Genomic DNA, 23,748 nt, shown 5'->3' on the forward strand with positions numbered 1-23,748 from the left:
TTTATGTCTGGTATATCCCATCAAAATGCTGTCATAAGAATAATTTCTAGGGTATTTTTTAACTCAAAAATTTAAAACTTTCTGATTTAAAAAGAAAACATAATATTCCTTAGAACTACATTTCTACACTTGAAATTGAATAGCAAAACCATCTGGGAAATTTTATTTCAGCCCACATATTCCATCTTCTCCACAATGAATATGTATTATTGGAGAAACTTTCCATAAGATCTTAATATACACGCCTCAGACTTAAAAACACAGCAATTAAAATTGAGCTTGCTTTTTGTTATTTTTATCTGATAAAATCAGAGAATAATGAGTAGTTAATTATACAGATATATGTCCTTATATATGAGCCACATATGTATGCATAATTATATATATATATTTATAAATATTTGTACGTGTTTGATATAGATTTTTAAATAATATATAATTACTAGTGAAACATCTGAGATGACCTCAAATAGAGAAAATACAAGTGAGAAAAAGCAAATTATATAATAATACCAAAAAATTTTGGATATGTTAAAAGATGATATCAGTACCATATGAGCAACAGGCATATTTTTCAAAGCATCACATAAGCTTCTGTGTCAGTTAAGATATTAATATAGAGTTCATACAAAAGGATACACCTTTATGTGTTTTGCTGCAACACTTCAAAATAAACATGTCAAATAAGTCATCATATTTTTCAGAAAAATATTCATGTATAAAGACACATTTCTCTCTTATTAAAATTTTTAATAATTATAGAGTAAGACTGAAGCTCAATTTTCATTATCGGTTTTAATTCCATAGTGATGGCTCTAAGTATGACAAAGGCAAATGAGAAAACAAGGGCCTGCAAAACATATTTCCAAATGATGCAGAAATTATAAGTCATTCTTCTAAAAAGATAAAATTTAATGTGAATAATTTACTTACACTGACAAAATATCAGTCTTTACTAAATAGATTAAAATAGGTAACCATAGTAAGACCCTCAGGATTAAATAAACATAGGTGTTTGATTGCAATACGACACCTTTCATCTACTCCATTTGTTATGAACCTTTGCATAGGAAATTACTTAAAATTTAGCAGCTAAAAATAATAGATGTTTATTGTCTCATATTTTCAACTGAAGACAAATTCAGCCAATACCTGGCTAGTTGGCTCTGCCTCAGGGTTTCCCATGGGGTCTAGTTAAAACCAAACTGAATTGTAACGGGAGGATGGACTTTCAAGCTCATTCACATGCTTGAAGCTGGCTCTGACCCCTTGGACTCTAAACTGTAAGTAACTCAAGAGAAAAATGAGAGACACTAAGCACTCCAAGTTGAAAACCATCATCTTTTTAATCAATCTAAGAAGTAATAACTATTGCTTCTGTTCAGTGTAAGGGAAGAAGTCTCTAAATCATGTGCACAGTAGTGAGCTGGGAATTACAGAACAGAATTATGGGGTATCTTTAGGTGTCATCTAGGTCTATTAATTATATAAACTTTAACAAGAATATTTCAAGTAATCTTTTTATATATAATGCACAACTCTATCAATAGCAGCAATTAAACTTAGCAAAGTTCTAATTTTCAATGTCATAATCAAATTTTTATCAAGTATGCGGCATAATCTCTAGCCACTTCATAAGTTTTGGCATAAAAACAACCCAATTTTCTACCTTCATTGCCTTCAAACATTCTACTGAAAATGAAGATCTTTGCCTCACTCGAGGTATCTTATGCTTATTGAATTCTGGGAGACATCTAGTACACTTCAAGGTTTAGCCAAAAGAAGTACATATTTTGAAAGAATTCTTCTTTGAAGGCAATGAAGGTAGAATCCAGGAGCCACCAGGATTATACCTTGGATCCAAGTCTTGTAATATATTTTCTGTTAGTTTTTATATATACATTTAAATTGTTTCTTATGCTTTGGTGGTGTTCAGTAAACAAGAAAAACTATTTTCATGATTCATACACCATTGTTTTTCTGCAAATATACAGGTAAATCCAAGAATCTTATTTCAGTTCTTTCTTTAAAATGAATTTATTAGTACATTTTAGTATACAACAAAACTACATTTATCATTGGTATCTTGTACTTTACATGACTTAGTTTGGTTCTTATAATGTCTAAAAGTCACTAAAATCTCATAGGTATTCAAACATCAAGCACAGTTTCAAGTATCAAAAAATTAGTAAAATGCTATGTTCTGTTTGTCAGTGAAATAAACAGGTTCCAAATGAGGTAAAAGACCTCTGTAACTTTTAAAAATTATAATTATAGTCTGACTATAGTGTGTGTGTTAAATGTCTTTTTTAAAACTTTGGGGATAATTTGGGATTTGCAAAAGGTTTATAAACATAGTTCAGGGAGTTTCCATATAGGCCTTTCACCTAGTTTCCCCAGATATTAGTATCTTACATAACCATATTGTCAAGACTAAGGATAACATTGGTACATTATTAACTAAATGATTAACTTTATTCAGATTTCACCAGCTTTCCCACTACTGTCCTTTTTCTGTTCCATGATTAAATCCAGGATATCACAATGTATTGAGTCATCTGGCCCTCCTAGTCTCTTTCAATCTTGATGATGTCTCAATCTCATCTTGTTATCCACGACTTTAACAGGTTTGAGAGATAGGCTCATTATTTTGTACAATGTCACTCAATTTGGTTTCTGTGATGTTTTTTCAACTGAGTAAATGAAGAACATAATTTAGGGAAAGAATTCCATAAAGCAAGGTGATGTTCTCATCACTTCACATCAAGAGATACAAGACCTGTCATGTAGAGGTACAAGATCCCAACAATGAATGTAACTGCACTGTATCCCTACAATGTACCAATAAACTCAATTTAAAAAAAAAGAGATACACTATGCAAGCATGAATCATTATTGATGATGTTACATTTATCACCTGGTTAAAGTGGTGTCTGTCAGGCTGAGTCAATCTGAAGTACTCTTCCTCCTGTCTCTTTTGGTTATATGCTAGTCACTGTGTCCAGCCAGGTAGTAGCAGTACACTTTATTATGATCTCTTTACTTGCTGTCAAAATTTGCTTTGGCAACTTCAATATCAATATGCCTTTCTCTAAATGAAAATCTCTATTTTTGTTTATGGAAATTAATTTCCTAATAAATACTTATTCTAAATGCTTCCTCATTGAGTTTCCCTAGAATAGGATAAACTTTTAATCACAAGAGGGAAACAAGAAACATTTAATGATCATTTTTAAGCATAAGAAAAAAAAGATGAAAGACAAAGCCAAAAATAAATTGCACTCTGGGTACTACTAATACACCCTCAAGCCAGTGAGTGCTGTTTCTGATTATGCTACATGTGAGAAAACAAACAAAAACAAACAGAATAGATTTTTACAGAAAATGTCCTATATCTAAAGTTTTATAGCAAGAAAGCACTTTATAATAATTCTCATCTTTATTTTTATTTATTTTTAAATTAATTTTATTGGTACATTTAAGGTATACAATGCAATAACATTCGTTGTTGGAAATTTACATAACCAATCTTTGTTCTTATTTTTTACCCATCCCCCTGCCCTCCCTTCAACCCCTCCCTCCCTATCTAAAAAGACTTTGTTTCCATTATATTTCAATTTCTCATATTAATTCTGTTCCCTTCATTCCTTCCCCCATCCCTCTCATTTCCTCTTCTCCTTTGTCCCTTTTATTCCTATTTCACATTATCTATTATACCTTTTAGTCCTAATTTGCACTCTCAGTTTCTCACACTAGAGAAACTAACTATTCAGTATTTACATGTTTGTCCTATTTTTTTCACTTAATATGAATTTAAAATGTACTCAATGTGTATTTGTTTAGCTATAAATGTCTTTAATTTCTCAAGAAATGCAAATGAAAACAACACTGAGATTCCACCTCACCCCAGAAATAATGGCTGCTATCATGAAATGAACTAAAAACAAATGCTGGTGGGGCTGTAAGGAAAGAGAAAGACTGTTCCACTGCTTGTAGGAGTGTAGACTGGTACAACCACTGTGGAAATCAGTAAAAACTAGGATTGGAAGTCCCATTTGATGCAGCTATCCCTTGCTGGGTATCTTCTTCAAAGAAGTAAAAGAATCATACCAGTGATATATGTGCACCCATGTTCATAGCAGCACAGTTTGTAATAGCTAAAACTTGGAAGCAGCCCAATGGCTCATCAACAGGAGACTGGATAAAGAAAGTGTTTGTTTGTTTGTTTGCTTGTTTTGTAAACTAAGAGTACTACTTGGCCATAAAAAAATGAATTCTTATCTTTAATGATAGATATTTCAGTTGAAGATTCCAAAGTCAAACAAAGCATCAGGGGAAGCCAACTTTGTTCCCCTTTCTGTTTCTCTGAGACAGAAGCTTTCTTCCTCTCAATAAATTTTTTCTACTCTTCATCTCCATTGCTCCTAGAATTCATTATTCAAATTTAGAGAACAGGAATTCATGTTTTGGACATTTAGTAGGTTTGGGAGTTATCATTTTGGAGGTCTTCCACCAAGATTACTGGTTGGAAGTAAGAGTTTTATTTCATAGGTTCTAAATTTGGTCTTTTTGCATCATAGATTATAACTTGTTTCACAGGCTTTCATTTGTTTCATAGATTCTGGGTTTTGTTTCTTAATTTCTCTCCTTTGTTTCAGTTTTTGTTTCAAAAGTGTCAATTTTAAATTGTGTGTTTTAAATGTTTGCAAATTTATTGTTTTACTTATTGTATTTTTTAAATTATGTATCATTCTTTTTTTGTATGTGTTGTATTTGGACTCATTTGCTTCAAAATGCTGTAAAATGTGAGTCTTATAAAATCTCCAAGAAAGACAGTTCAGGCTTTTATCTGTCTCTTATAGAATCATAAACAAATGGTGGTTACTCTGTCAGCCAGTAATTGCCTTTAGGACAGCTGCCACTCCATGTAAAAGACAGATTTCTCCAGTTGCCCTCTGGTGAATCCCCACTCCTATTGATGCCAATGGTGGGTGGAAGGTTGACAAAATAGGCTGTTGGGTTCCTTTCTGAGGCAGATTTCTGATTGTAAGGAATTAGCAGAAACTGAAGTGATAACTGAGGGGTCATGGCCAGGGCTACTCTCTGACAAATACACAAGGTGCTTTCAGAAGAAACTAGATCCCAACAGCCCATCCAGGTAATCAGCAGAAAATCTCCACATTTTGTCCTATCTGAGCTCCTCAGTGAGGTGAAAGGGTAAACTCTGTCAGTAATCATCAGGCATCCTCTGTTTCAGAGTGTTCTGAAATGATACCATCAGAGCCCTTCCTTAAGCCACCATTAAGAGTTGAACTACAGGTTTGGACTGCTTTCTGTACTAATAGTAAGAAAGACCTCTAGACAAATATAAAAACATAAATCTTTTATAGATTAAAAACTACCCAACCTTCTCCCCATTCCTAAGCATGGTCTTTATCATTTATGTATATAGGGGAGAAAAATGACTTTTCTGATAGGTTATGGACTTTGAAACATTGACTGTGGGCTTATAAAATGTGATATGGTGATTTTTTTGGATGTTTAACCAGCTGAGCATTGGACTTTTCTCCCCACTAGTGAGTTAAAAAAAATAGAAACCATAGAATTTTCTCCAACATGTTGAGAGTTCATTTGAGAATCCCTTGTATTCAGACTGCTCCTTCTAGTCAGACTAAGGCAACTCACAACACCTGTTCTATCTTACACTAGGGAAAATAACAATCAGTAACCTGCATTTGTGTTTTTATATGTTAACTAGAATATGGGACTAATATGATCAGCCTTTCTCTTCCTTCATGTGTAAGTGCAAGAAGTTGATAAAAGTGCCTTTACTAATGTGGCTTGTGGTTACTAGGAAGACCTATGAGTTTCAAATGCTTAGTGAATTTAAAATGGACCTTAAAGGAGTAGCCTTGTCTTGCTGCTATTAAAAGTTGCCTAAATGACTGAAAAGGAAACAAAAATTTCTCAGAGCTTTCTCTGCCCTAGGTCACAGCAGAATCTCTGACTTACCATCTCTGGAGGTGATCTTTTCTGCAGGAAAAGCCCTAATTAGACTGTTGACCTATTTTCCTGTCTCTCTTTCAAGAAACTAGAAAGCAGTGGTTTGAATCTCTTGATTTGCTAGCAATACTTCCTTCTCTAAACATGATTGTTATAGGTAAAGTCAAGTGTAACATGTGCTTTGAGAGTACTTACTGGAGTAAGGATATGCATTACCTGAGGAAGATAAAATCACGTGCTGGTAAAGGATACATAGTCCAGTCCACTTTTATTTTCTGGGTCTCTTTACAGATGGTAGCCACCTGTGCTGGCATGGAGTAAACCTTGGGGAATGCCCTGGGGACACCCTAGGGGGCACAGGAATCAAGCAGAGACTTATGGGATGCCATATTTTTTTCTCTTGTTTCAGATCAGGAACTCCATATCTGAACCTTGCACTCCTTTGGAATGTACTAAGGAGCAATTTAGTATTTTTCTACACCACACCTACCTCCTAAAGCAAGTACACAGAGGAAAGTACTATGATGCTCTCTCAGAATTAGAATTAGCATAAAAGAGAGAAAATGGTCAAAATCTTCTTATGTTGAGAGTTTCTTTACATTAAGAAGTAATTCTTGCTTGTGTTCAAGTGTCAATGTAGTAGTGAGAGACACCTCACCCTTAAAACATTTAGTACCTCTCAGCCTGAGGCTACTCTTTGCCCTTTAGAACCTAGGAACAAACCAGACATAATTAAAACCTCCATGAGGCTAAGTTGTTCAGGTCCATCAAAGACAATATCCCTTGCAGGAAGTAAATGACAAATATGGGACTATCTGTGCTCATGTGTCTTTTTCTCAGTGATCTAAGACAGATTAAATGAGACCGAATAAAGTTTTTGGATGACCCTGATCTGTACATTGAGGTCTTTAGAGAACTTACCCAGACCTACGGACTAGAAAGATGTAATGTTACTCTTAAAACAAATATTGGTTTTTAATGAGAGACAAGTAGTACTATATTTAGAGATGAATATTATCTTAATTTTGGAAGCTCAAAAGACAGACAGCCCAGGGAATAACTGGTTTCTACTGGAACACAAGCAGTTCCTCTACAAGACCCCCACTGTCCTGCCAATCAGATAGGAGATTAAAATAGAAGACATTTTCAGGTATGTATTCTCTCTCTCTCTCCCTCTCTCTCTCTCTCTCTCTCTCTCTCTCTCTCTCTCTCTCTCTCTCTCTCTTTGTACCAGGGATTGAACTTAGGCCCTTGTGCTCATGAGGCAGGTGGCAGAACCACTGTGCTAAATTTCCAGCTCAGGCATCTATTCTTGAAGCTCTAAGAAACATGAGAACTAATCACTTCAGTTATTTTAAATTTGCAACTATTTATCAGAAAGAGATGAGGACATCCCTGATTTGATAAAAGGAAATACTATAGTTTTTCCCAAGTCTTTCTTGCAATATGTAGATGGTATAGTGTTATATGCCCCCTCAGAAGAGCTTTCTAGCCAAGATACCTGTGTTCTGCTGCATTTTCTGACAAAGGCTTTAATGTTTTTATGTCTAAGGCACAATTTTTCAGCCTTGAGGTAAAATACTTAGGCCTCATTATATCTAAGGGAACCCAAAGACTGGGGGAAGAAAGAATTAAACCAATTCTTTCCTTTCCACAGCCCAAGACCCTACAACAGGTAAGGAGATTCCTATAAATTACAGGATTTTGTCACTTTTAAATAGCAGGATAGAGTGAGAGTCTGTGACTCCTCTATCGGTTTGTAGAGAAACTCAAAAGACAGCCATATTTTAACCTGGAAACCTTATTCCCAGACCGCATTTCAGAAGCTCAAGAAAGCCTTGTAAGTTTCTGCCAACAGGACAACTTTTTGGTTTGTATGTTAATTAAAAGGTGAGATATGGCTTTGGGAGTGTTTCTATAGGATCAGGAAGATGCTCAATAGCCTGTAGGGTATTTAAATCATACATTGGATATTATAGATTCAGGATAGTTCATTAAAATGGTGAATGCTAAACCATATAGTTAGAATATTTTCATTATCTTTCAAGAGCCAAAAGCATCCACTCAGGTTCTTTGATTATTGGTTTGATTTTCTGCTTGGTAATGTAATTGGAGTCAATCACAGAGATATGTTTTGCTAAGGATTGCAGATCCACCATAAAAAAGCTCCTGATCTTAAATGTCTTTCTATACCTGAGATGGTTAAGATTTAGTTCTTCTACCATACCTAAAGGCACTCTTCTTTCCTTCTCCACTGCCCTGCCCCTGAGAAATAATGCAGTTTTCAACAGTGTTAGGTTCTGTGGCTGCTGAATTTCAAAATAAAGCTTCCAGAATGATGAGTTTCCCTTTCCTAGAGTCCTTCCAGAGGAAAGCTGACCTTCACACAATTCTGGGCGATATAGAAAACTGGTCTTAGGTTTAATCCTGAAACTCTCAAAAAGTAAATGTAAAAGTTTTAGTCCAAATTTATCTGTCTTTCAGCCCTTGGATAAAATTAGGGACTGATAAAAACAGTTCACCTTGCTCCAGCCACTTCCTTGAACCTTTAGTTGGCCCCCACCAGCATTGGATAAGACAGTCCAAGGGACATCTTAGATAGGGCACAGAACAAGAGGGATAGACAGGGATACCTTCTTTCCCTTTGTTTTTCAAGATAGAAAAAACCTCATAGGTAGACATCTGCAGCACAGAAGGTTGGAGCCTTGGCAGAACTCCTTCCTTCACTGCATGCAATTTATACTTGGCTCCAAAGAGTGTCCCCTAGTCTCTTCTACATGCAAACCTGGCCTGAGTGGATCCCCATAGGAGATAGATAAAATTACCTTTCACAGTTTGTTCCTTTAGAGGGAACAATTGCATGTGGTTATCAAACAACTATGCCATAAAAGCAATGAAGAGAAACCTGTGTAGCTGGGTATTCCAGTCAGATAAATTGTCTGCTTTGGGCCCATCTTGAAACTTTTTGCTTTCACAGGTGTAAAAGATTTTTATTCCTTTTGATTCTTATTACAAGAGATCTCTGTTAATTGATCAACAAACTTCTGACTGTAATTATATTTTTTATAATTATAAACCTAAAATTATAAAAGTTATTTTAATTCAACTTGGCCAAATACAACTGAGTGCACTCTAGTTTTTAAACAAGTTGTCTTATGTGTGTCTGTCTGTTCAATTTGTTACAATAAATACGGCTATGTTGTTTGAGCTTTTTTCCTTTGGCATTTTGGATCTTTTAAGATATTTGCCTATAACTCAAGTTGGTTTATAGATAAATTTAATTAAAGACATGCTTCCTCCAGGTTACCGGATGATCCAAATAATGCCAACTGGTTTTACAAATACAGTAATATTGTTGTCTATATACAACAACTCTGTAATCTTTCACTGGTCCATGTAACTGGTACTCATTGTTATTTCATGGTCTTCTAGGATATTTATGGTTATGATCTTTTTGACTGAGATATCTGCCTTTCCCTTGCACTCCAGCTACTTGTGATAAGAGATACATGCCAAGCCAGCTTGAGATAACAATAAATAATAATAATTTTCATAAAAACTTATGTGATGTATGTCATTATTGTCACCACACTTAGGGATGCTCAGTTGCCAAATAGTCAAAACAATATCACACACTAAATCTACAGGTTAGACATTTTAAACACTCAAGGTACATTTATAGGCCAATATGTATGTTCTTTTGAGATGACATCCTACTAAAGGATAACAAATAAGAGTTTTCTTTATGTAATTTAATGTCTTGTGATCAGATGGAGGTGCTTCACTGAAAGACTATTCCATACTAAGATGAACATGCTTGTGTTACCAAAAAAATGCCATAATGATTGTCATGATAAAATATTATGTGTGGCTATTGATTTTAAGTTTCTCTATAATATATAACTGTTGTCTGTTAACATTCTGTAGGGATCCAACTACTACAACAACCAGGGTTGATAAGAAATAACAATCCCTCTAATTGTGCTTTATACTTCAAAGGGCTTCATGTCCAGACAAAATTATAATAGTTAAGCTCACTGCTCCTCCTTACTTCACTGATCTTTTCTTCTGGGTATTCAACAACTAAAGCTAGGAGACCTAAACTAGAAAGATAACCTGGTCTATGAGGACAGCCAATATTTTGGATTGGCCCCCCCAATGCCAACAAAGATCCAGGGCACAAAGGAGTCTTCACCACAGGATCCTACATCTTTGCTAAGTCACTCAACCTCCTGAGCAGGGAGATCACTGGACACCAGAGAACAAATATACTGTATGCTATAAAGGAAGGTCCACAAAAGGGAAAAGTCTTCCATGCTTTCACTAAAAGCAACATGGTCAAGCAAGGCCATGACCCATCCTGATGGCTGATACTAACAGATATGCTGAGAGGCTCTATACATGGTTCCAAAATAATGCCTGAAGAGACTTAAATGATCTTGATAGATAGCAAAAGTTTCATGTTGATTGACACAGTTCTCACTTTAACTTGGCCTTAAACATCCAACAGAAAAGAATAACCAAAATAAGTATAAAAATAATGTCACAGTAATAAAGCTACATATAAAAAGAAGCTCCAGTCACTTACCCCTTCTGGCAGTTTCCAGTTCTACCAGTAATTGACCATTGTTATGGATCATTAGGAATAAAATTATAATAAAATCTATAAGAACTCAACTAGAGCTGTATATTTCTTAGCAAAATTTGTTCTTCCAATTGTCTGTTGTCTTACAGCTAAAACTAGAGAGACTTTTGACAACATATCAGACTGATAGATAACCTCTATCAATGAAAGAATCTAACACCAGCAGGTTATAATTACTATTTCAATTTCTAAGTGTGACTTTCTCCATAATCTGCCCTTTCATTCTAGTGTACTCAATGCATACTCTAATTTCTTAAAAGTTTCACTTATTCTTGCCTAGAGTCTGCCAAACTCCAAGGGGTCATAAAAATGGAATCAATGACAATTGTGCTAGACTTCTTTTACTGGGATCCACCAAAATGACCTTGTAAATAGCTCATAACTGCTAAACTATACAATATGACTTCTGTGTTGGATTCTGAAGTCCCCTGGATTTTCTCCTTATCTTTTGTGGATTATATTCATAGCAATCCTGCTGTACTTATAATTTGGCCCATGCATTAACAACTGTTTCTTTGGCTTTATCTCCCCCTGACTTAAAAGCTATGCAGCTACCAAGATGACAATGCCTGGCACCTACTGAAGGCCTTTAGGTAGACCTTCTGTAGAGTTACTCTAACCGCTGATTACAACTACAACCTTCTTCAGCTTGCCCTCTCACAGCAGTTAGGTGTACTTATTCAGAGGGGTGAATATTGCAGATAGGTACGTTACTTAGATATCTTATAGGCAGTTAGACAGGACCAGCCCAGGAGGAGCCAACATGGAGGACAATGGAGGCACATTCACTGAAGGCCAGAATTGTAAAAGGAGAGAAACTACTACACCTGTGCTTCCCCTAGGGATAAATAGCAGTGATTGAAATTTTAAGTAGGTATCAATTACCTCAGTGGGGGGCCAAAGTCTTAACCCAGCCTTTCTAGGAAATATCCCCCACCCCCACCCTTAGAGAAAATCCTTATATGCTTGCTATGTGGCTTTCTCCCCCACCTAACCCCCATTTAATCAATATTACCTGGGTGACTCTCCTTGTGATCTTATTGGTTGGCCATGGTTTTGTCCCACCTCATGCCCACCTTGTAATTTTCCATTGGGTCTTACAGTTTTGTCCCACTTTATACCCACCTGACTACATGGCTTTGCTGTATAAAACATCTTTGAGAAGTGGGGTGGTGGGCAGCCCACTTTCTGGTCCCCCTTCTGTCTCTCCTAGCAGAAGCTTTCTTTCTCTTGTTAAATTTTTCCTACTCTTAAAAAAAAAGTGTATCAGTACTTGCTTGGATTCTGAAGCTATGATTTTTAGATTTTATACTTCCTACTTAGGCTGTATGAACCCCGACCATAGCTATTAAAGTGATCTCTTAAAAATGCTAAGAGCTGCAGAATAGCTGTTTGTTTGATGGAGCATTCTCTTCCATAGAAGTTAAAACAACATTCTTGTTCATTTCCTTCATTATTTAAAAAGTTTGGTTGTGATTCTCTAGGAAATTATTTGTTCTACAGAATTTAAGACTGATAAAAAATCTCCATGAGAAGAAATTCTATAGCTATGAAATGCTCTGTCTCTGACACAGTTTAAGTCTGGAGGCATTTGGAGTGTAAAGTAAGAGTCTGCGATTTTATTGGCTATGTGGGGTGTTTAGTATCTTGGCAGGCATGTTATGTATGTTGAATATTTCCCATGGATGCTTTCTTTTTGTGTAATCTTTTAGGGCCTCCAGCAAAACAAATTAAATATCCCCTTTTTCATGTTTTGATTATACACCTTTAAGAGGAAAGTGTTTGGGACCTATATTTTACACTTAATAGACTAAATTCTAGGTTTTTATTTTTCCTGTTATAAACCATCAAGTTTATCATTTCCTTTGAGGATAGGGATTATCTAGTGTTTGTTTATTTCCACGGAGCTCTGTACAGTGCTCAGAATGAAGTAGAATTTCAAAATAAAAAGAAGACAAGCTCTTTAGATTTTACTCATCCCTAAAAATGTTATAAAAAGTTTCCAGCAAGTCAGTATTATAAAGCTAAATCAAGGAATTGATTTAAATATCTGCTGACCAAAACATGCTATAATATTTTCAAAACATTCTTTTGTGCAACACTTAAATTAAATGCAAAGCATTCTTATTTAATTATATAGAAGTATCCTGCCTTTTTATTTTTAATAAGCTCCTCATATTAGCTTTTAAGAAAAATCTAAATGTTTCCTTCTTTCTGGCCTTTCAGCTGTTCATTGTGATTTTTAATACCAAGAAACTAGCTAGATAAGAAAAATCATAATTCAGGTAAATTCAAGCAAAATTTTGCCTCATACATATTATTTTATTACATCTCCTTTCTTTTTATCCCATCCCCAGGCTGGGATCTTCATCATCCATGCAGTAACCCTGACTGTACAAATCTTCCTCATCTATTAATTCCATTTTTCAGTTCATGTTTCAAATTCCTACTCCATTCATTCCTGTACATCACATTCTAATCTTCTCTTTCTAAAATAAACTCCATGAATTTTACATCCCATAAAAAAGTCTTAAATATGGCTTCTAATAAATGGTGTTGGAAAAACTGGATCTCAACCTGCCAAAGATTAAAACTAGAACCTTATCTTTCACCATGCACTCAACTAAAATCCAAGTGGATTAAAAATCTTAATATTTAAGAGGAGTCACTAAAATTTCTGGAAGATAAGTTAGGCAGAACTCTTGAAGATATTGGCATAGCAAAAGACTTCATGAACAAATCCTCAGTAGCACAGGAATTACCAGAAAGAATCAACAACTGGGATCTCATCTTATTAAAAAGATTCTGCACTGCAAAAGAAACCATCAACAGAACTAAGAGACAACCTACAATGTGGGAAAAACTTTTTACCAGCTGCTCCTCAGACAAAGGACTACTATCGAGAATATATAAAGAACTCAAAACAATCAGCCCCCCAAATATAAAAATCCAATTCAAAAATGGGCATCTGAAAGGAACAGACATTTCCCAGACAAGTAAAAGCAGCAAGTAAATATATGAAAATATATGAAAAAATGTTCCACATCACTGGTCACTCGAGAGATGCAGATGAAAACAACACTGAGATTCCACCTCACCCCACAAAGAATGGCTGCTATGAAGAAATCAACCAATAACAAATTTTGGTGGGGTTGTGAGGAGAAAGGAACCCTTCTCCATTGTTGGTGAGAGTGCAGACTAACAGTCATTTAAAAAAAATTACAATGTGCTACAAACCATGCATTTATGAATGAGGATGCAAAACAAAAATAGGAAGACTAGTCAGGTAGATAATTTTTTTAAATAAAATACATGTGCCGGTATTTTTCTAAAAATTTTTGAGATTGTATAGCATGTTTGGCAATGAGACATAGCTGTAGGATTTTTAGTAAGCAAGGAATTACAGTGATGTGTTTATTTTAGGGACATCATTCAGACATAAAATAGACTTGTATGCAACAAAAGCAGGAATGGGGCAGAGAAGTTGCAGAGTAGCCTATCTCAGTTGGATTCAGGTGAGAAATAATGGGAATAGAGAGAAGGAGATAGCTGTCAGAAGCGGACTTGAAGGCGCCTGATGACTGATTACAGAAGGAGGATGAGGAAACCAAAGTGCACAAAATAACTTTGCAGCTACTAGTTCAGAGGATGTGTATGGTTCTTTACCAGTAACAAAATTACAATTATCTGTGGAAGAAGAGAATTGGTTGGAGGTGGAGAGAGTGGATGATCAGTGATAGAATGTGGTAGGGAAAGCATGCTGAGTTTCCTTTTGTATTTGTGAGTGGCAGAGGGTCCTAGAGAATAGTCAGAGAAATAGTTAAGTGGAAGTATTTAGACAAGATTCTGTATATTATTTTCAAAACTCCTTTAGCACCCAGCACATTATCTTCAGTTTTCAGTAAGTATTTTCTTAAATTGATGAGAACTATCAACAAAGGGATGAATAAATCTACATCCAGGTCCACAAGTAGCACAGTGATATTCATAATCTCCCATATTCCATCCTCTGGACTGCCTCACGAACACCTTGAGATATATAAGGTCAGGTCAAAGTCTCCTTAGCTACTGCAAATATTGTCAAACGAGGCCACATATCTTTACCTAAGCCATAGGAACTATTAACAAAAATAGCCCAGTGAGGTGGTGCACACCTGTTGGCCCAGCAAGTCAGAGGAGGCTGAGCCAGAAGAGCCTCAAGTTTAAGGCAAATGTGGACAATTTAGTGAGACTCTGCTTCATAAGAGAAGATAAAATAGACTGGGAATGTAGTTTATTGGAAGAGTGCCCCTGGACTAGATACCCAATACAGAAAAAAAAGGACTGTTTACACTGACTGCCCTCTAGTTATCCATCTCCATACAAAATCATAACAGAAGAGACAAGAAAAAAAAATTTTTTGTAAGTTGCCCTCAATCCAACCTCCATGTGCCTTGAGCTCTGCTTTTACATATTTTCTTCTCCACCTACTCTCTTCTTATTCTTTTTAAAAATTTCTTTATTTCCTTTTTTCTTCCCTATTTGTTAGTTTTCTTGACTATCATCTTCCTTATTCATCTGATTTCTCTTATAAATTTTGTGGTCATATTGTAAAAATCCATAGAGAGAGGTTAGTGGAAAGATTCAAAAGCAATTTAATTCCATGGAGATAGAAAAAAAACTGTAAATTCAGCATAGTGTTAGAAGACATTTAAGTAAAATGTGTAGTGATGTAACTATTATGGAATCTAAGTGTTTTGTTAATTTTCAAAATACTTTAGTAATGATGATTTTAATTTTCTTGTGGTGGCAACTAGGAACTTTAGTTTTTAACAAGCGTTCAAAGAGAAATGTAGTACTTTATATTCATGTGCAAGCAAGGAAGAAGAATGCATTAAATGTTTCTAATAGGCTCAATGTTCTGATAACCAGTAATAGATGGAATCACTATATTAAATTTGTGCCTAATAAATATCACCTTTCCAAACAGGTATCCACAACTATAACTGGCAAATATTTGAAGTATTTAGGGGAAAATAAATAACTTGATTTATAACTTTTTTAGTAAAGATTTTTTTGGATTAATAAATTTATCCTTAATTTCAGAGGCTGATAAAGGCTAACTTGGCACTGACTAAATCATCATGCTCTTTTAAGCATGTTCAGAGTCTTCTCTCCTCAAGATCTATTGCAAAGTAGAAAACAATCATAACTTGGAGAAGAAAAGCATTTGATTCAAGTTGTATTTCTGCGCAAACTTATATCAAACTTTTCTTAAACAATAAGAATATACTAATTTCAATTTTTTCTTGATAATAAATGATGTGAAATGTTGCCTTTTCTGTTGCTAACAACACAAAAGTAATTTGTTTTATCCATATTCAGTTCCAGGGCTTCCTGTAGCATACTCCAGCTCGACACCACATGGCTGGATTACTCAGGGGAATTTATGTCAGATAAGCAGATCCTTTATCCGAGGCAGCCCCAGCCTAGCGATGTCTAGAACATAGACAAAAGAAGGTGCCAATTAGAATTACTTTTCTGGGTATGCCTGATGAACTGTGGACAGCTGGAAAGTCCTGGAGCATTGTGGCCAGAATAAGTCACCATTCTCGGTGAGCGACCTATCCAACCGAAGTGTACAATAGGTGTGCTATTTGTGTGAGTGATAGCAAAGGTTGACTCACCACATGTAGCTTAGAGGACTGACCTTGTGACTAGGGATTCAGGAGACAGATGAGACAGATGAAAGCTTCTATTATTTCTTTGGCAACTCTTTTTGTTTGTTTTTGGCCCATCATATCTTCCAAATGGGATAAAAAGACAGAAATAGAGAAAAGGTTCATAGTGAAGCTTAGAAAAGAGAAAGGCCTGAAGTAGGGCAAGAGCCTTCCTCCCTGAGAGTTGTGAATCCGAGGTTCATCCCGTTACAAGCTGACAGAAGAAGAAGCAGGATATATAGCAGCTACTTTCTTTTTACTTCAGAAAGGTATGTATATGGAACATATATAGTATTCATTTTCAAACATTAGCAATATAGCAGTTTTTCAAAATATTTGAACATTTTCTCTCAACTGAAAAATCTAAGACTTTAAATTACTCCCAAGGTTAATAAGACTTGAGATATAATCTTTTTTTCTTTTAACTTGTCTTATTTTTATTTAAAGACCAGATTAGCTGAAAATGAGGAAAAATCTATACAATAAAAATAAAGTTAAGTAATAATGCACCACAGAAATGTACAGATGGAGCAAATTAGTTAAGAAGAAGAGAATAAAAACCTGACTCTACGACAGCAGAAGGGCAGAGCAGCAGGTGAGCTCCAGTGACTAAAATTGCAGGGCTCCTGTATCCCTGACCAAATATATTTCATGCTTTTGATCAGTTCATAAAACTGGAAATACATGACAAGAAGGACTTCTTTCCCAGTTGCTAAAACTGAACACTTTTAGGAGCAACACGGAGATACTCAAGCATTGTGACTATTTAGTTCTCTCTGTTACGCTTTTTCTCTGAGCAGCCTTGTAGTCGTCTGCAACTAAAACAATTTAAAATTGTTTGCTTTCATCGTCATCATTAGAATCTTGTTTCTGAACTCAGTCCAGTATTTTTCTTATCTCTGCATGTGGCACCATAAATGCTGGGTCCAGGAGCCCTTCACTGACTGTTTGGATAGGCTGATTAAGGAGAGAAAGTCTAGTGTAGGTTTCTGGCTTCAACAAAGTGGTGTGTTACGGCTCAGCACACATAAACCATTAAAGAAAGTCTCCCTATGGTTTTAAAAGAAGCTCAATGCTTGTGTTAGATCTTCTCCTGAGGAAAGGAGAGATACCCAAAATACAGTGAAAAAAACAAAGGCTTGCCTGTAAAGGTTGGCCTCAACTTTCTAGGATATAGAATTTTCTTATTGAGTAATAAATCACTGCCATAGCTCCTCTCAAGCTACACACTGCATGAATGTGTTTCCAAAAGATTTCTGAGGATAGAATCCAAGAAGGAGGAAGTTTCTCCTTAAGCAAGGTTACCAGCTCTTATGTTCATCTGGTTTCTAAGATATATCCATCAAATATCCATCTCTAAAGGAAAGGACACTACCCTAAAGAACACTAGAGGAAATAATAAATCAACAGAAAAGATGGAATTTTATAATAATTTTATAATAAATCATAAATACACACAGTAAAGTGATTTTTTTAAATAATGAAGCTAATCATTATATTTTAAGAATTCTATACTTGATAACTTCTACTACAAATTCTGGTTAATTTTTGTTCTGGGCTTTAGTCCCACATGAAAGAGGATTTTTAATAAAGTAAATTCTACCATGTTAAATCCAGAAATAAGCCAGTCAGAAGAAAAGAAGATTACAATAGACTAGATAAAGTTCCATTTTTCCTTTATCCTCTAACTTTTATTGGCTTCTTTAGTAGTTTACAAATGAAAAGTATGTGTTAAAATATAACAATCAAACCCGAAATAAATGTTCAGTCTGTATATAAAGCTGTGACCTAGAAAATAAAAAGCATTAGAGTCCAGAACATTCAGATGCCAGGATGAGGCTCAAACAAAGGATTCCTGTAGATATGACATAACTCCTCCAGGTGACTTCTGAGGAGAAAAAGAAGCAAAATCGGCAGCCTTGAATATTTTCAGTTGTTTATATGGGCAATCATGTCAAAATGTGAAAATTGCAATGACTTAACAAAGATCCATGAACATGTTTCTGCTTGGTCACTTAATAGTGAAAATGTTTAGAAGTGTCTAGGTGTTTGAGATTAAGAAAATCTATTTTGTAATTATGTAAAAATTGCCATTCTATGAGTAGTTGGGAGTTTCTATAGTTTTTTTTTTTTTTTTATGTCTGTCCTGCAGAAATTTTACTCTAATGTCTTGCTAGTTAGGTTTTACTTTTCCAGAGATGAAGGAAATCCAAATAGAAATGGACTCAACTATACAATTTAAAAACTAGATGTATGCTGTTTTCTTTCCTTTTTAAGAATCTTTGTACTTAACAAATTTTGTATTTTTATCTAGAAACAATTAATAAAAATGTAAGACTTAAACATTGGAGACAGTACTGTTTGCAAAAGAATTAAAACTATATTTTACTATTTTTTTCCCCCTTAAACTTTTCGGTAGGAAATTAAATACTTATAATTTGGTTTTCAATTCTTTAACCTTATGAATAACAGAATTGGAACAGTTTGCCAAATTCAGACTGCAAATGACCATGAGCTATTTTTCCAGTTTCCTACCAATATTTGGGGGAAATTATGATCATTAAAATTAAACTTTTGTTGCTGTTGATCATTTTTAATTATACTTTTTAAAATTTTGAGGTCACTAGAATCACTTTCAGTTATAAAACGTGATACAGAGAAGTCTCGTGTAATCTTCACTAGTCCTCTCCAATAGTGACGCCTTGAGAGACTTTAGTGTAAATATCATAGTAAGAATATTGGCACAAATAAATGCATTAATATTAGATTTACTCAGTTCTGCTCGTAACTGTTGGAGTACATATTTAGTTCTATGCAATTTTATCAAGTATGTGGGTTTGTGTGTCCAACACCATAGTGACGGTACAGAAAAGTTCCATCAAGTCAGTATTCTTTGTTGGGTCCTTTATCAGCACACTCTGTAGCATCTCATCACTTTTGATTTCTATAGTTTTGTCATTTCAATGATGTTATAAATGCAATCATATACTACGTATGAGAATACTTTTTCACTCAAAATAACTTCCTTGATACTCATCTAAAATGTTATGGTTACAAATAAAAATTTCACTTGCTAATTCTACAACTAATATAGGAAGATAAATGTAATGATTATCTAATCTGTTTTTAGGATAATTAATTTTTTGTTCCATGAATGATTTAGCTTGGCAAAACAAAACCACACAGCTTGCTGAGCTGGCTCAGTTAGTTTCTGGTTAAGTAGTCTGTAAATGGTCTGAGAATGGATGCATTTATATAAAAAGCTCAGCAACACTGATGCCGATGACCCCACTTTGAACAGTACTATTTAGTATTTATAATTGTGTTCATTTCAATTTTAATTTGAATTATTCTATAAGAATTCATTCTCTCTCCCCCATAGCCACAAGTTTAGGGATCCAGGAAAAAAGTGTAATTCAGTCCTCAGGCTTCTCAAGAACTCCTCCTCTATCCCTGGAAGGAAAAGAGACCTAAATTAGATACCAAATTAGTAAATAGAGAAAAGGTAGTTTACAAAAGAGGAAATAAAAATGGTCTATTTAAGTATATGAAAATATTTCCCTACAGAGATCAGAAAATGCAAATTGACAAAAGAAGAGAAAAATATGTAGCCTTAATAACATTGAAGGGTACAGCTCCTTTGATGGGCAAGTTTTCATAACTGTTTAAAAGGTTAAATGTATTTTTTAAACTAGCTGTTGAAACAGCAGACTTTTGCTCTATAAAAAGCCAACTACAGGCCCAACGAGGCATATTATAAAGGGATTTGTTGTAGCTTTTTGAAAAATTAAACATATCTAAATGCACACCAATAAAAATCCAATTAATTGCATTTAACATATTCTTTAAATGAAGTCATTCTTCATGTACTAAAGTAGAAATATTTAAAATGTATTATGTCAAAAATTTGCCACAAGCCGGGTGTGGTGGTACATGCCTGTAATACCAGCACTCAGGAGGCTAAGAGAGGAGGATCGCTGTGAGTTCAAGACCAGCTGGGCTACAGAGTGAGTTCCAGGTCAGTCTCAACTACATAGTGAGACCCTGTCTCAAAAAACAACAACAAAATAAAACAAACAAAAAAATTTTTGCCACAAAGATATAGTATTTATGATATAAATTGTATCAAATAAGAGTCAATGTATTTACAAATTCGCTGTATGCATTAATTATTCCTTAGAACAGCTGTATCAAACCGGGTGTGGTGGCACATGCCTGTAATCCCAACACTAGGGAGGATAAGGCAGGAGGATTGCTGTGAGTTCGAGACCAGCCTGGGCTACATAGTGAGTTCTAGGTCAGTCTCAACTATATAGTGAGACTCTGTCTCAAAAAAAAAAAAAAGGAACAGCTGTATCAGTTGACTGTGATTAACAATAACTAAACTAACATTTCTGAGTATGTATTATGCATGCTTCAGATTGTTCAAAGATTTTTAATTAAAAAATGATAGCTAATAGTTACTGACAGCTAAGTCCCAGCTAAGTCTTACTACTGTAAGCCACTATACATTCCTATAAGGAAGGTATTATTTTTGTTGTGTCTTTTGAGACAGGATCTCACTATGTAGTTGAGACTGACCTGGAACTCACTATGTAGCCCAGGCTGGTCTCAAACTCATAGCGATCCTCCTGCCTCAGTCTCCTGAGTGCTGGGATTACAGGCATGCACCACCATGCCTGGCAGGAAGGTATTATTTTTAAAAATTTATATATCTCATAGAACCCAAGGAGGTACCTAACAATGGGACTTGGAATGCAAAAGAAGCAAGGTAAATCTGGAAATATTAGAAGAAGTAGATTCAGAGCAGAGCTCCAATAACGTGGAGAGCTTGTTTTTGTGCTATGTCAAATTCCTAGAAAAGAGGTTCTGTTAGCTCAAACTGAGGGAGATACATACCCTGTGGATCAGTCAGCAACGCCAAGTGGGGTAGAATCACAAGAGCCAGTCATTGCTTTTGGAGACACTTTTACATCTACTATCTGATCTCTGGGGTGGGTGAAGCTGAGAAAAAGAAAGGGGCAGCAACAAGGTTGTATGTAGGAGAATTCATCCTGATAAGACAAACTCCCGGTAGAGGAAAGCCATGAGTGGGAGTATGGATTCAACTACCATCTAGAAACATTTGCTAAGCACTTGGTTTATCCCTGGCACTTTAGTGCTTTACACAGTGATGCTGTATATAATTTCTAAAGATGTTTTACATAGAATTTTCTTTTTACCCTCAAAATAAGCAGAAGATATAAGTGAAAAATGCAGTGTTTCTTTTTCCCTTTTTACAGATGGAGAAACTCAAGCTGACAAATGGCTCACCTGATAGGCACTTTGAAAGTGGCAGAAAATGGGGACCCTATCCAAAACTTTAATCTCTACACAATATTGTTTCCCTTAATATATTGATGTGAGTATTCAAATCTGGGAAGACACAGATACTAAAGAGAAGATTATTTCACTGAGGAGGAGGTTTATATCCAAGGAGGTAAGTAATGAGGTCTGGGTAAAATTGTTTAGTATGAAATGAGGATGAGAGCAGAAAGAGACTTTATTCAGAAAGAAAGGGCATGTTTATTAATAATATTTATCTAATAAATGATAGTAGAGGATAAAATAGATATTTATAATCTAATTTAGGAACGAATACCTCTATATGAAATAAACAGAGCCATTTTCCCTGATACTATGAAAATGTCAAATTTATAGCAAGATGATAGTCAGTTTCATCAGGATAGCATTAGTTTGGAGATGAAAATTATTGGTACAATAAAGGACTTGATTTTAACATTCTTAAAGAAGGTATCCATAAAGGGTTGCTAAAGACTTAGCTTCATTGTGCATAGACTCACCTGTACCCATCTGTCACATAGAGATTGAATTATAGTAACAAGTGAATGATGAAATTTCTGGGTCAATGTTCTAGTCTCCGCAGCCAAGTGAGTTTTTCATTAGGAAATATTCCCAGTTCTTTTCTCGTGAGGGTAAGGCACTGAAATAAATAATGAGAAGAAGAAATCAGCTAAGTTTTTTTTTTTGCCATTAACAAACTGATTATTGCACCTTGTTTCCCAGATTTAATTTCCAGGTAATTTTATTATGTTACCTATAAATATGTCTCATATATAACAAAGAGATTATCTTAGCAAAACAGAATATTGTCAGTTCCCTTGTCTCTTGTTGCTTTGAGATGAAGGACAGTATTTTACCATTGCAGTTATCAAATCTAAATATAGAAACTGAAATTCAACACACTAGTCACCAAGTGTATTGTGCCTTCCTGCTGAATTATCGGTGGTGTAGGTCTCTGTGATAAATGTTATGTTGATTTAATATATTAGCTCACTCACTCCTTATTGAAAAATATCTTTTTCTGTTTTTGTGGTTCTAAAGACTCTTTCATACCTTCAGGATCTGGAAAGGGGAAAAAGCAAGTCACAGAACAAGGTCTCATTCACTGGTGCTTGGTTAGTGTCTGCACAGGAGAACACAGAGCTGAACAGCAATCAGTTGAGAATTGTTGCATCTGCCCAGAGGAGGGGAAAATGGGGAGAATGGTAGACTGAGAAGGGGCTATTTTTTTTTCTAAATATGTCTATGTGGTTTGAATCTTTTACAACAATAAAATGTTCATCTACAACTTGTACGATTCATTTGTTTCTTTGTTTGCTTGCTTGTTTGTACAGGGGATTGAACTCAGTACCCTGCGCTTGCAAAGAAGGCATGGTGCCTCTGAGCTAAATCCATGCCCCAACTTGTGTGATTTTATTTTATTTTATGGGTACTGGGGATTGAACTCAGGTCCTTGTGCTTGCAAGGCAGGTCAACGAACTGCTGAGCTAAATCCCCGGCCCATGTGATTTTAAAAAGACAAGAAAATCTTTATTTATTGAGAAATAGAACCTTTTATTCACAATCCTGATTAAAGGTTAATGTTTTTGTAAACTTTGATTAGTAGTCTTAGTATATAAACTAAATTTCTATCATGATATATTACCCAATAGTTCATTTTTCTAGGCTAGTTTAACTGTTTTACATTTATTGACTTTAAAAGGTTAAAAATATGCAAAAATTTGAGATGTACTAGAAATTTTAACTTTTAGCAATATTACACAGTATCTGTCCAAAAGTTAAGACTATACTAGCAAAAATTCAAAGATACACTTTTCCAGCTTTTCTCAGTACTCTTTGCAAAGTAAAGACATCAAAAAATTTACCATGGAAATCAATCACCAAACTATACAAATAGCTTAAATTTAGGGTTTGGGTATCTAAATAATTTCTCTGTTTTCCTTTCCTTGTATAACTTAATAATCAGGATCAGAAGGATTGTGCAAAGAGAAAAGGCACAGAAGGAAGAGAAAAAAGCACAGAAGAAAGAGAGAAAAGGCATAGAAGGAGACTCTCGAG

At 35.0% G+C, this 23,748-nt stretch overlaps 1 long non-coding RNA gene across 1 annotated transcript; it reads left to right on the forward strand.

Moving 5' to 3' along the window:
- Nucleotides 1-16,876: 16,876 nt before the first annotated feature.
- LOC117285990 lies at nt 16,877-22,895 on the forward strand. Its single transcript, XR_004517100.1, has 3 exons — nt 16,877-16,942; nt 21,630-21,826; nt 22,732-22,895. It is a non-coding gene; the product is annotated as an uncharacterized LOC117285990 (long non-coding RNA).
- The last annotated feature ends 853 nt before the right edge of the window (nt 22,896-23,748 follow it).

The sequence above is a fragment of the Fukomys damarensis genome, unplaced genomic scaffold, assembly GCF_012274545.1.
Source record: "Fukomys damarensis isolate Sample0158 unplaced genomic scaffold, DMR_v1.0_HiC HiC_scaffold_14, whole genome shotgun sequence".
Taxonomy (NCBI): Eukaryota; Metazoa; Chordata; class Mammalia; order Rodentia; family Bathyergidae; genus Fukomys; species Fukomys damarensis.